The sequence below is a fragment of the Notamacropus eugenii genome, chromosome 7 (assembly GCF_028372415.1).
Source record: "Notamacropus eugenii isolate mMacEug1 chromosome 7, mMacEug1.pri_v2, whole genome shotgun sequence".
In the NCBI taxonomy this organism is placed as follows: domain Eukaryota; kingdom Metazoa; phylum Chordata; class Mammalia; order Diprotodontia; family Macropodidae; genus Notamacropus; species Notamacropus eugenii.
The window spans coordinates 45,729,832-45,742,872 of record NC_092878.1 but is presented as its reverse complement, the minus strand read 5'-3'; the positions used below and the strand labels follow the sequence as shown (position 1 = coordinate 45,742,872).

The 13,041-nt window shown below is 37.4% G+C and overlaps 1 long non-coding RNA gene across 1 annotated transcript in view; it reads left to right on the top strand.

The window, feature by feature from the left end:
- The first annotated feature begins 1,189 nt into the window (after positions 1 to 1,189).
- LOC140514527 (uncharacterized) overlaps positions 1,190 to 13,041 on the top strand; it is a 154,288-nt gene continuing 142,436 nt past the window's right edge. The window contains exon 1 of the long non-coding RNA XR_011970711.1: positions 1,190 to 1,398. This is a non-coding gene — a long non-coding RNA (uncharacterized lncRNA). The remainder of the gene's footprint in view (positions 1,399 to 13,041) is intronic.

The following is a 13,041-nucleotide window of genomic DNA, read 5'->3' as shown; positions in this document are numbered from 1 at the left end:
AGGAAATGAATTTAAAGGTAGACCAATTGAACGTCATTTATTCATAGCTGGTCACTTATTCTTTGTTTCAAAGTAGCTTGGTCCCTAGAGAAGCTAACCCTGCTGGAGAGAAAATCCTCATTTAGATGATTCTCTGAAACAGATAAAGGTCAGCCCTAGGGATTCTCAGTGAAAATAGACATAGAAAGGCTCAATCATTCTCCTATGGAAAATAAAAAGCACCTTGTGATATTTAGAGTCAAATCAAGAGCATTTTTGAGTGTCTACCATGTGCCAAGTGCTATGTTCAAACAAGATCTGTAGAAGACACATTGAGATAATAACTTCAGAGATAGGGCACTAGCATTAAAGGGGATGAGGAAAGGCTTCTTAGAGAAGATGGAATTGTAGCTAAGACTTGAGGAAGCCAGAAGGCAGAGACGATGAATAAGAAAATTCCAGGCATTAGAGGCAGCAGGTGAAAATGCAGTAAGTGAGGAGATGTAGTATCTTGTGCAAGGTATAGAGAAGAGGTCATTGACATAGAATTCTATGTAGAATATGTAGAAGAGGCTAAAGTGTATATATACATATATATGTATATACACCCACATATATATGTATATATTACACATATACATACACACATACATATATACATATGCAAATACATACATATATGTGTATATATGTGTGGGTATACATATGTATATATATGACGGAGAAGATAGCAGGGGGCCAGGTTATAAAGATTTTTAAATTTAGATTTTTCAATGCCAAACATAGGATTTTATATTTGATATGGGAGGTAACAGGGAAACAATGGAACTTCATCAAATGGGGGATGATAAGAGAAGAGTGGGAGAAAAGGGAGGAGAGATAAAAAGGAGGGAAGACAAATCTGGTTAGGATTTTTAAAGGATGGAACCACATATATTTGTAGGCAGTAGCAAAGTAGCCAGTAGACAATAAGAGATTTAAAATTGGAATGAAGTGACAATAGAGAGGGCAATCTGCTGGAAATGATAGGGTTGAACGGGATTATTTGTACCTGTGGAGGGGTTGACCTTGCAAAGGACAAGACCCATTTCTTCATGTTAGTCAGTGGTGAAGGTAGAGAAAGTGAAAGACTTTTGAATGATGTGAGATGAGAAAGGGATAAAAGGGAGCTGTTGATTAAGGGTCTCATTGTTGTTTTCATGGATTCCAGGTGATGGTCAGAAGCCAATGGGGGAAAAAGAATCTTTACAGCTACTTGCCTAGCAGAATATCTCCATTTCCATTATGAGACCAGTGGAGTATGACCCTTACTTAAGTAATCAGAGCGCAGAGTAGACACTAGTGCATACCACATGGAGAAGGCTGAACAAGAACAATTTGAAGACATCACCAGATGCTGGCAGCCCTCTGGCATGGGAGGTGAGTTGCTTTATCATGTATATGCCACATGTGTTCCCTGTGTGTGTGTGTGTGTGTGACTCTCCATTTGTGTGCCCTGACCTGACTCCTTAGGTAAGTACACTGGTCCCACGGATGATGATATATGTTGGTAGATTGTCCCCCAAAACTTTGTAAGGATTCCTGTTCCTACTTATCTTGTTCTGTCATGAAGTCACATGCCTTTGCTTTAACCTCTCTTCTTTAATAGAAGCAATCACATTTATAAGGGCTTGTAAACCCATGGTTTTGACTGGTTTTCACAAGAAACCCAGGCTAATTTCATAAGTTTTTGAAGTTCTTTTCTTACCTTGCTTGAGGTAACAGTACTCGGCCAGGATCTGGAAATATTAGAATAGAAAGTAAAAAAGAGAGTAGTAATGCATTAGAAAAATGTTTGTGCTTTTATTTTATAGAAAAGACATGATAATTTAGTTAGACAATACCACCTTTTTCAGAGGAAAGTTCTAATTTCTAATTCTAATTTCTCATGTAGGACATGTTAAGCCATCCCCCCTTCTACAGTGCAGGCACTCCTTTGTTCAAATTCAGGGAATATGTCCTGTTAGAACTAGCAGCTTGGAAGGTTAATCTTTTGCTTTCTATCCTCTTACAGTTTCTATAGTGTTGTCAATAGATTTTTTTTTAATGGTATCTTGATTTTAGGGCTCTTAAAAGATCAGCCTAATTTCTAAATAGATATATGGTCAATGGATAGTAACAATCAGTTCTTGGAAGAATAGTCCCATATAACTGAGATTTCACCTCACACACAGCAAACTGTCAAGATGACAAAAAAATGGAACCAGGTCCATGGGAGGTCCATAGAAAGACAGATTGATGTACATGTGGTGGAATTGTGAATTGGCCCAATCATTCTGGAAAACTATTTGGGATTATGCCAAGAAAATCAATAAATATCCATACCCTTTGACCCAGAGTTCTCACTGCTAGGCATATATGCCTCAAGGAGGTTAAGGAAACAGTAGATGTCTATCACCTACTGGATGGCAAAGCACTATTTGTACATAAACACAATGGAATTTTATTACACTGAAAGAAATAATGAACCTGAAGACTAAAAAGAATGTGAAAAAAACCAAAATGATGCAGAGTGAAGTAAAGCAGAACCAGAAAAATGATACCTATAATGACTGCAACCATGTAAATGAGAAGAATGAAAATAACAAAAACAAAAATAGAAACCTGAACAATTCTAATCAAAATTGTTCTCAGTGGATAGAGCACTAGCCCTGGAGTCAGGAAGACAAGAGTTCAAATTTGGCCTCAGATACTTGACACTTACTAGCTGTGTGATCCTGGCCAAGTCACTTCATCTTGATTGTCTCACCAAAAAAAAAAAAAAAAGAAAAAGAAAAAAATGATTGTTTCTAAAGAGACGAGAAAATACATTTCCTTCCCTTCTTTACATTGGTAAGAGACTATGAGGTTGGAACACTGCATATACTAACTCAGTTGATGTGTGGTCAGTTTGCTTTTTTTTTTTTTAACTGGTTTTCTTTTCCCTCTCTTTTATTCTTTGCTCTGAGGATGGCTTTCTGAGAGGATGGAATAGAAAAAGTATACATTGGGAAATGAAGGGGGTATAAAATGAAAAGCTATTAATCCATATTTTTTAAAAGTACCAGATTGTCCTCTATGTTTTTGGACAATAACTAAGGTCCAAAGTTTTGAGAAGCACTTGGGGAAGTTGCTGGTCCTCTCTCACCTTGGCTGGCAGGCAGTGTCGAAATAGCTGCGCTGGTAGCTGCCAAACCTTAATCCTCAATCATTAGGCATTGGTGAAATGCTCACTGTACTATCCACAAACAAGAGTCTCCTTTTCAGAAGCATAAAACAAGGCTTGTTTAACTTCTGCCACTTCATAGTGTTTTTGGTGAAGGAGACAAAGAGGACTTATTGTTCTAAGTGAAAGGTAGACTAAAAACCAGAGTAAAGCTACTCCGACATATCCCCATGCTTTGAGTATTTAAAAATCATTTTCACATCTGTTGCATCCAAATGCCTAACCTGATTTGCAGGGATAAACGTTAGATAGCCAACAATGGTGGCCTGCTGGCACATGATTACAGTAGCTGATCACTTCTTTAAAAGGCCAGAAATCACCTTGGCTTCTCAAATTACTTCTCCCAGTTCTTGCTAAAATTCGTTAATTGTTACGAAGGCAGTACACAGGAATTAGGTCCTTACAGTTCTTGTCTAGAGACTCTGGGGAATTTTGAAAGAAAAGAAAATGCTTAAAACCTTTTTTTATACTCAGGCTAATGGGGATAGAGGAAACTGTGGTGGTTCTGAAAGGCCCGTGTAATCTGGGGATTTACAAAGAAAATAGGAGAAAAGCGAAAACTCTGGCATGTAGGTGTTTTCTAGGGTCACTCGATATCATTGTCTAATATGAATAGTTAATAATATTAATGTCAGCAAGAAAGCAAGTTCAAATATAATTTCCCCCATCCCCCCAGAAATCACCAGAGCATAGCGGAAAGAGTTCTAGATTTGGGATTAGAAGACCTTGGGTCAAGCCTTGTTTCTGTCAGCTACTTGGAGATTTCACTTAGTTTTCTGACCTTCAAAAACTTTTTTTGTAACTCTTTTTTTCAAAAGTTACTGTGAGATGATGGTAATGATAGCTGGAACATTAAGGTATGAAAAGAACTATTTATATAAGTTATGCCATTTTGTCATCGCAAGAACTCTGTGAGGTAGGTACTATTCTCATGCCCATTTTATATATGTGGAAACTGAGGCAAACAACGGTTAAGTGACTTACCCAGAGTCACACAATAATTAGTGTCTGAAGCAGGATTCAACTTCAGATCTCCTGACTCCAAGTTCAGCAGCTGATCTTTTACACCCCTCAGCAAATGCATGTGGAAATCCCTTGTATTGTGCCATAATACCATGAACTATTATTTTTTGCTATTTCTTTCATGTCATTGTACTCAACTAAGTTTAGGAAGGCTATGGGGGTTCCTTTATAGTACTCAAAATAGTGGGGACTGATCATTTATAAATATCGACACAACCAATATAGTTATATAACCAATTATAAATATTGGCAATTGACAAGCAACAGCAAAAAGTAACCGATTTTAAAGCATTTAAAACGTTTTGGTAACTAATAAGTATTTCCCTCTGTTTACTTGGTTGATGTGCTACTGATAAAACAATAACCTTCAATGGACGATGGAGCTTCCTGGAATTAATATTTTATTTTCATAAGAAGCATCATTTTGCTTAATAGGGCCTAAAACTAGGATTGTGTAGTGCCTAAGTAGACTCACAATAGAGTTATGTGACTGAAAGAGGGCATGTTTGTATATGCGCAAACCATTTGTATACCAATGTATGTGTATGTGTTTATATATATACATATATATACATACATATGCTGTACTGGTTATTTATTTTGCTTTATTATTTTTTATTGGTTATTTAATTGTTATTGTTAGAGTTGGGCAACAGGTTAACTTGTACTAATCTCTGGCTATTGTGTCCATACTTCTATTTCTCAAAGGTACAAGCAAAGGAACAAGACAGTACGCCTCTTAGAAAGTAATTGTCCCACTGTCATTTGAGACAATATGTCCAAAACTGAACTCGCCATCTCTTCTTCCAAAATGTTTCCCCTCTCCAATTTTCCCTTTTCTATTAATGGGTTTGTGATTCCTCCAGTCCCTCAGTTTTGGGAATATTGAGGTTGTCTTTGTGATATTTATCCCTCCATGGTCTCCCATATTCAACATCACAGTCTTATTGTCTTCCTATGCTCTCTGAACTAGTCTACTTCTCCCCATTCCCATGACCATCACTGTAATCAAGCTCCTCCTATGTTTAGTTTGCTTATTTGTGAGCAATGGTTTGAGTTGGTTTGAGAAACAACTATTGGCATTTATCTGACCAGAGTTCTGTGTTGTAATCAACTGAAACTAACAACCAAGTTAATGATACATTTGTTTCATGATAGGCACAATAGTTTTTGTACTATGTAATAATCAGGTGTAAATGACAAGTTCACAGAAATGATAATAAGGACTTTACTTTATTCCCATGTTCAAAGTAAATACTTCTAGAATCAATAAAAGAGAAAAAAAGGTGGAAGGAGTGTAGAGAAGCAGGCATCTGCTAGACTTCTTTTCAGACCTCTGAATCTATAACTATAATCTATACCCACAGTCTCTTGTTTCTCTTCATGAGGTTCCTTTGGCTCTAGTGTACCCATAAGTGAGCATCACAGTCTTTTCCTGCTTTAGAAGTCCCTCCTCCTCTTCCATATTCTTATCCATTTTTTTTTCCTAGAAAGAAAATCCACTCAGGGAAATTGAACTTTGCTTTGATTCTCCTCGTACTAATGTTTTTGGAACATTCTTAAGCCTGAGTTTCTCTTTCTGCTATGCTAGTGGGTCAGTATGATAATCCATCTATACCACTTATTCCAAGTTCATATCCACCTGTAAATAATCCAAAGGGGTTTGCCCAGTGTTGGTGGCTTTTTCCCCCACACTGTTCTATCCTCCATAGAGCTAAAAGAAAGTTATTTTCCTAAAATTCAGGTCTATGCCACTCCCTTGCTCAACCAAATTCATTGTCTCCTCCTTCCTTTGGGATCAAATATAAACTCTTCTGTTTGGTGTGTAAGCCCTTCACAGCCTGGTTCCAATATTTCTTTTGAGCTTTTTTTAAAAATTAATTCTCACCTTTATCCACTCGATGGGTCCAGCCAAACCTGCCTTCTGTCCACTCCTCACACACAACACTCTTTCATCCATCTCTGATGGCTCTTCTCCATGCCCATAATGCATTCCCTTCTCTCTTCTGCCTCTAGGAATTCCTCATTCCCTTCAAACCTCAGTTAAAGTGCTACCTTTTACAAGAAGAGTCTTCAAGACCCCTCAACTTCTAGTGGTCTATTCCTACGCCCAATTTCCTTGTGTTCATTTGGTATATACTTTGTATATACAAGCTTTCTCCCTCAATATACACTGTAAGCTTCTTGAGGGCCGGGAATATGTCATCTTTGTATCCCCAATACCTAACTCAGTGTGTAATATATAGTAATCACCTAATAAAATCTCAATTTTTAAAATTTTAATATATAATTTATTTTTCAGTTTTCAACATTCACTTCCACAAGAATTTGAATTCCAAATTTTCTCCCCACCCCATCCCACCAGGACAGCATGTACTCCATCTACCCCTTCCTCCACTCTGTCCTTTTCTTGTAGGGCAAAATAGATTTCTATACCCCATTGCCTGTATATCTTATTTCCCAGCTGCATACTAAAACAATTTTTTAACATTTATTATTAAAGCTTTGGGTTCCATATTCTCTCCCTCCCTCCCCACCCACCCTCATTGAGAAAACAAGCAACTCAATATAGGTCATACATGTATAACAACGCAGAGCACTTCCATAATAGTTACATTCTAAAAGACTGACCACATTTCCCTCTGTCCTATCCTGCCCTCCATTTATTCCATTCTCTCCCTTGACCTGGCCTCCAACAATAGTGTTTGCTCCCTTTCCCCAATTTGCTGTCTCTTCTATTATCTTCCCTCTCTTATTCCCTTTGCCTTCTGGCAAGGTAAAATAGATTTCCCTACCTAATTGAATGTGTGTTATTTCCTCCTTAAGCCAAATCCCATGAGAGTGAGGCTCACTTATTTCCTTTCATCTCCTCCCTCTTCCCCTCCCTTGTAAAAGCTTTTTCTTTCCTCTTTTATGTGAGATGATTTGCTTTCTCTTACTCCTGATACATTCCATTCAACAGTAAATTTTATTTTTTTAGGTATTCTTCCTTCATATTCAGCTCACCCTGTGCCCTCTGTGAATGTATATGTGTGTGTGTATGTAACATTCATATGCATACACATACTTACATACATAAACATATATAAAATACACATACATATCCATACACACCTACATATATGTATATACACATATGTGTATACATGTGTGTGTATATACACACACACAACCTCTAACTACCCTAATACTTGAAAAGGTCTCATAAGTTACAAATATCATCTTTCAATGTAGGAACATAAACAGTTCAACTTTAATGAGTTCCTTATGACTTTTCTTTCCTGTTTACCTTTTTGTGTTTCTCTTGAGTCTTGTATTGGAAAGTCAAATTTTCTATTCAGCTCTGGTCTTTTCAACAATAATGCTTAGAAGTCCTCTTTTTCATTGAAATTTCCTTTTTTCCCCGGAAGTATTATACTCAGTTTTGCTGGGTAAATGAGTCTTGGTTTTAATCCTATCTCCTTTGACCTCAGGAATATCATATTCCAAGTCCTTCAATCCTTTAGTGTAGAAGTTACTAAATTCTGTGTTATTCTAATTGTATTTCCACAATACCTGAATTCTTTCTTTCTGATAGCTTGTTATATTTTCTCCTTGACTGGGAACTCTCGAATTTGGCTACAATATTCCTAGGAATTTTCCTTTTGGGGTCTCTTTCAGGAGGTAATTGGTGAATTCTTTCCATTTCTGTTTTACCCTCTGGTTCTAGATTATCAGGGCAGTTTTCCTTGATAATTTCGTGGAAGATGATGTTAGGCTCTTTTTTTTTATCATGGTTTTCAGGTAGACCAATAATTTTTAAATTATCTCTGCTGAATCTGTTTTCCAGGTCAGTTGTTTTTCCAATGAGATGTTTCACATTGTCTTCTGGATTCCCTCTCAGGAGCCACCACCATCTCTGCCACACTATCACTCCTCCTCACCACAAGACTGACACTCAGGACTGAGACCCAGATCAACCACTTGATTTCCCCACTGTCTGTAGGCTGGAAAGCTCCAGAAGCAGCTGCTTCTGTGGCAGGGACTGTAGCTGCCTTAGGGCTAGGGCTGGGACCAGACCAAGGTCCCCTCTCATCCAGATGAAAGAGCTTTCTCACTGACCTTTGAAGCTCTCTTTGGCATTTGTAGGTTGAGAATCTGAAAACTGTAGCAGCTGCCAGTGCCCTGAGACCTGCTCCAATCCCATTGGTGCTGGCGTGGCCCACACTGGGTTGTACACCACTCTGAACTCAGTGCGATAGACCCTTTCTGTTTGTCCTGGGTGGAAATCTGTTTCACTCTGTCATTTTGTGGCTTCGGCTGCTCTAGAATTTGTTTACAGTCATTTTTACAGGTATTTTAAGGGCTCTGAGAAGAACTTGAGCAGGTCCATGCTTCTACTCAGCCATCTTGGCAGGACCTCCCACTCAATTATCGAATGATTTTACTATATCTTGGTGATTACTGCTGTTGTTTGTCCTTTATTTTTGAAGAGGAACCATGGCATCAGGAAGGTGATGCCATGACTTTCAAGTGAATTGGGTTTAAGTTAGGGGAGGTTGTGTAATATCACCAGACTCACATTTTCCTCCAGGGCCATCTGGGTCCATGCAGTGATAGGAGTGGAATATTGTTGGATATAGCATGGTTATCTTTTGTTCTCATCACATGACATGCCCACCTTCTATTCTGGTCATCTATATCTTTGCTTTGTATGCATAGTTCTTCATTCTTACTGTATTCCAAACTGCTTATGTCTAGCACATCTCTTCTTACCTTTGTACGGCCATCAACTTCATTTAAAAGCCCTAATATTCCATACCTTTAAATCATACATGATTTATTGAAGCATATTGTTTATTTAGTTGCCTCATCTGTAAAATGGGGATAATAATAGCCCCTACCTCATAGAGTTGTAGGAAGGATCAAGTGAGTTAAAATAGATAGCACTTTGCATACCTTAAAGTACTCTACAAATGCAGATTTTTTTTAAAAAAAATATTATTGTTATTATTATAAATGTTTCAGTGGCTGTAAAAAGCTAGAGGGCAGTATGAAGATACTTTATACTTCTGGAAATTTGGATGACAGAAGATAAGAGATCATAGAATTTAGAGCTGAAGGGAACCATAGAGATCACTTAATCGAACCTGCTCATTTTACAGATGGGGATGCTGAGATTTAGAGAGTAGAAATGAATTGCTCCATATTTCACACACATAATAAGGGGTAGAGCCAGGATTTCTACTTTGATTCTCTGACTTCTGATTCACTGGAGGGGATCTCCTTTTTCCACTGTGCCAGGCTGCCCCCAGAGAGGGGACAGAAGTATGGATGCAGAAAGAGACCATAACAACGTGTCATTTTTTCCCTGTTTTAAAATTTTCCCTGCAGTAGATACCCTACAATAATTCCTTGTAGAATTGAATTATGTGAAACGTTTTCTTACCCACTATTTCCTCCTCTATTCCTGTTGAAAGGTGATATCCCACCCACTCGCCCTCATCTTTACACCTCTGAGTTGACATGGATACCCTTGGTAAGCTTTGCAGGTACAAGTCAGGTTGTAGCTGTGAGAACTAAACAGAATGCCTTTGAGTTCTGCAGTTTGTGGAGCAATGATTGTGATTGCTTGATAGAAATAATACCGTCCCTCATTTAATGGTAGTGATTCCTGCCGCCTTCTTACATCCCCCAAATTACCTGAGCATTGACTTTGTATTTAGTTTTGTTTACTATTTTTCCTTTCCTACTTGTATTCCTAGTACTTGACATAGTAACTATACAACTATTTTTTTCAATCATTCATTCATTCTATGTGTACATGTGGTTTTCCCCTAATAGAACATAAGCTCCTTGAGATCAGAGACTGTTTGTTTTTTGTTATTGTATTGCTACATGATAAGCACAGTAACTGACATGTAAGGGGATAGGGACTGGGCCCATGATGTCATCTATATAGGAAATCTCCCTCTACTCATTCAGGTATGCACCTGTTCTGTAATTTATAGTCTTAGTGATGCCTGGAGGATCAGGGCTCAGGGCTGTACCACTAGTATGTATCAGAGGAGGGGATATGAATTCAGATCTTCTAGATTTTGAGGCTAACCCTTTATCCACTGCACCACACTATCAGTATTCCAAGTTCTCTTTCATCACCTGTCATTTAGATAATTGCAATAATACTCTAGATGGCTTTGGATCCCTTTCCATTCCAATCCATTTTGCACATCATTAAATTTCTAGCTTCAGTATGTCAAAAGGTTCATGATTCACGAGTGTTAGGACTTTTTCTACCAGCACAAATAACAACCCCTCATAACTGTAGACATTTTTCCTAAATTGTATGATGAAAACACTTACCACCCTCTCTCAAAATTCATTACCTTGTGACCAATCTCTTGGTGATAAGTCTCTCAGAACCTGGCTAGGTTAGTACTCAAATGTTTTTTAAAAAAAAGTATTATTGTCATTATTATTAAATGTTGCAGTGGCTGTAAAAATCTGGAGGGTAGTATGAAGATATTTTATATTCCTGGAAATTTAAATGACAGAAGATGAGAAGGGATCATAGAATTTAGACCTGAAGTGAACCATGGAGATCACTTAATCGAACCTGCTCGTTTTACAGATGGGGAGACCATGGTTGAAACCTTCCTGGTTTTTCAGTACTTTCTAATGGTTAAAGATCACTAATATAGCTTTTAGAAAACCCAGAGTCTCTTCTACCCTAGCATGAGTAGGACTTCAGTGGAAAAGACTGATAAACTGAGATCACTAAATTGATCTTTATTGCATCGCTCATACTAAAACACTGCCATGATAATCTTTTGATAATGATAGTATAGTAGATAGAGTCCTAGGCCTGGGAGTCAGGAAGATCTGAGTTCAAATTTGGCCTCAAATATTTACTGGCTCTGTGGTCCTGGGCAAGTCACATAACCTCTATTGTCTCCATTTCCTCAGCTGTAAAATGGGGATAATAATAGTACCTACCTGCCAGGGTTGTTTTGAGGATCCAATGAGATAAGAATTGCAATGCACTTGGCACTATGACTGGCACGTATAATAAGCCTACATAAAATTTAGCTATTGTTATTATCAGAATAAAAAACACTGGAGCTTCCAGAATGCTTTCACATGTATTATCTCATTTTGTCCTTATAATAACCTTCACAGATAGTCAAGTTTCATTTTCTAGATTAGAAAACAAAAGTTGAGGGGGTCCAGCTTATCCAATGTCACACAGTTAGTCAATGTCAGAACTTGGAATTCTGGTTTTGTGCTCTTCCCGGTCTTCCATACTATGTTATTCAAAACAACTTCAATGGCTCCTTCTTACCTGCAGGATCAAATGTGAACCCCTCTGTTTGGCTTTAAAGTCCTTTATAACCTAGGGTTCTCTCCCCTGTCCAAACTTTCCCAGTCTCCTTCTACCTTACTCTCCCTCTGCATATTCTGTGATCTACTTACCCTGGCTTCCTCCCTGTTTCTCACACATATTACTCTTTCTAGACTGAGCATTTTCACTTTGAGTATTTCATCTCTATGTTTGGAATTCTATCTTCCCATTTTACTGGCTTCCTTTAAATTTCAGCTAATGTCTCCCCTTCCTGAAGAGGCCTTTTCCAGTCTTGATGTCATCCATCTGAGACTTCCACTAATTTATCCTGTATGTATCTTGTTTGTACATAATTGGATGCATGATATTTCTGATTAAACTATGAGCCTCTTGAGAGGATGATTTTATTTTTTGTTTATTTTTTGCCTTTCTTTGTTTTTTGTCACTTATGGTGCCTGGCATATAATAATCCTTAATAAATACTATTTCCTTAACTTATGTAATGATATTTGTATAAAGTCTAAGATGCCAATTTAGCATTGTAGGCTCTTCATGATCTGGTCTGACCTCAACTTATCTCATTTTATTTCTCATTGGTCCTTAAGATATACTTTATTCTCTAGTTGAGCCTTCCTCTTTAATGCCTCATATAGACATAGAGCCCCAAGTAAAACTGAAATATCAGAAATTTGCTTAAGGGAACCAAAATTTAATGAATCAATAAACATCTATTAAGTACCTACTATATTCCAGGCACTATGCAAAGCTCTAGGGATACAAAAAGAGACAAAAGATAGTCCCTGCCCTCAATGACTTTATAATCTAATGGAGGAGACAACAAAAAAACAATATATACAACAAGTCACATACATGATAAATAAGAAATAATGAAAAGAGGAAAGATACTAGAATTAAATAGAGTTGAGAAAGGTTTCCTGTTGAAGATGTGATTTTAATTGAGACAAAGAAAGCCAGTAGGTAGATAAGAGAAGGGAGAACGTTCCAGAAAATCAAAGTGGTTTCAATAAAAGGTAAAAATTTGTGCTAAAGTCTAAAGGACTTTTTACTCTGTACACAAGCAGCAGGAAAATGTTTCTTCCAGTTCTCATGTAAATCACAGTCTATGGAAAATGGGGGCAGGTTCAAGGAGGGAAAGTGCTGTCAGGTCATGGCTATACAGAAATAACTTGTATATTTTCTTATTAGTTTATGTGACTAAATCATCTCTCCAACAATATTATAAACTTCTTAAAGACCTGGCTATGTACATTTTTGCATTTCTCCCAGTGTGTTGTATAGGTTTAACAGGTACTCAAAAATACTGGTCAATTTAGTGATTGCTGAATTGTATTACTATTTTTTGCAATGTCCTTTGAGGATTGACGTTCATGGAAAAAACATTCAGTACTCAGGAAAAATATATTTTTTCTCAGCCAAATATGATTTGATGATTCAATGCTTTTGCGTGGTTTAA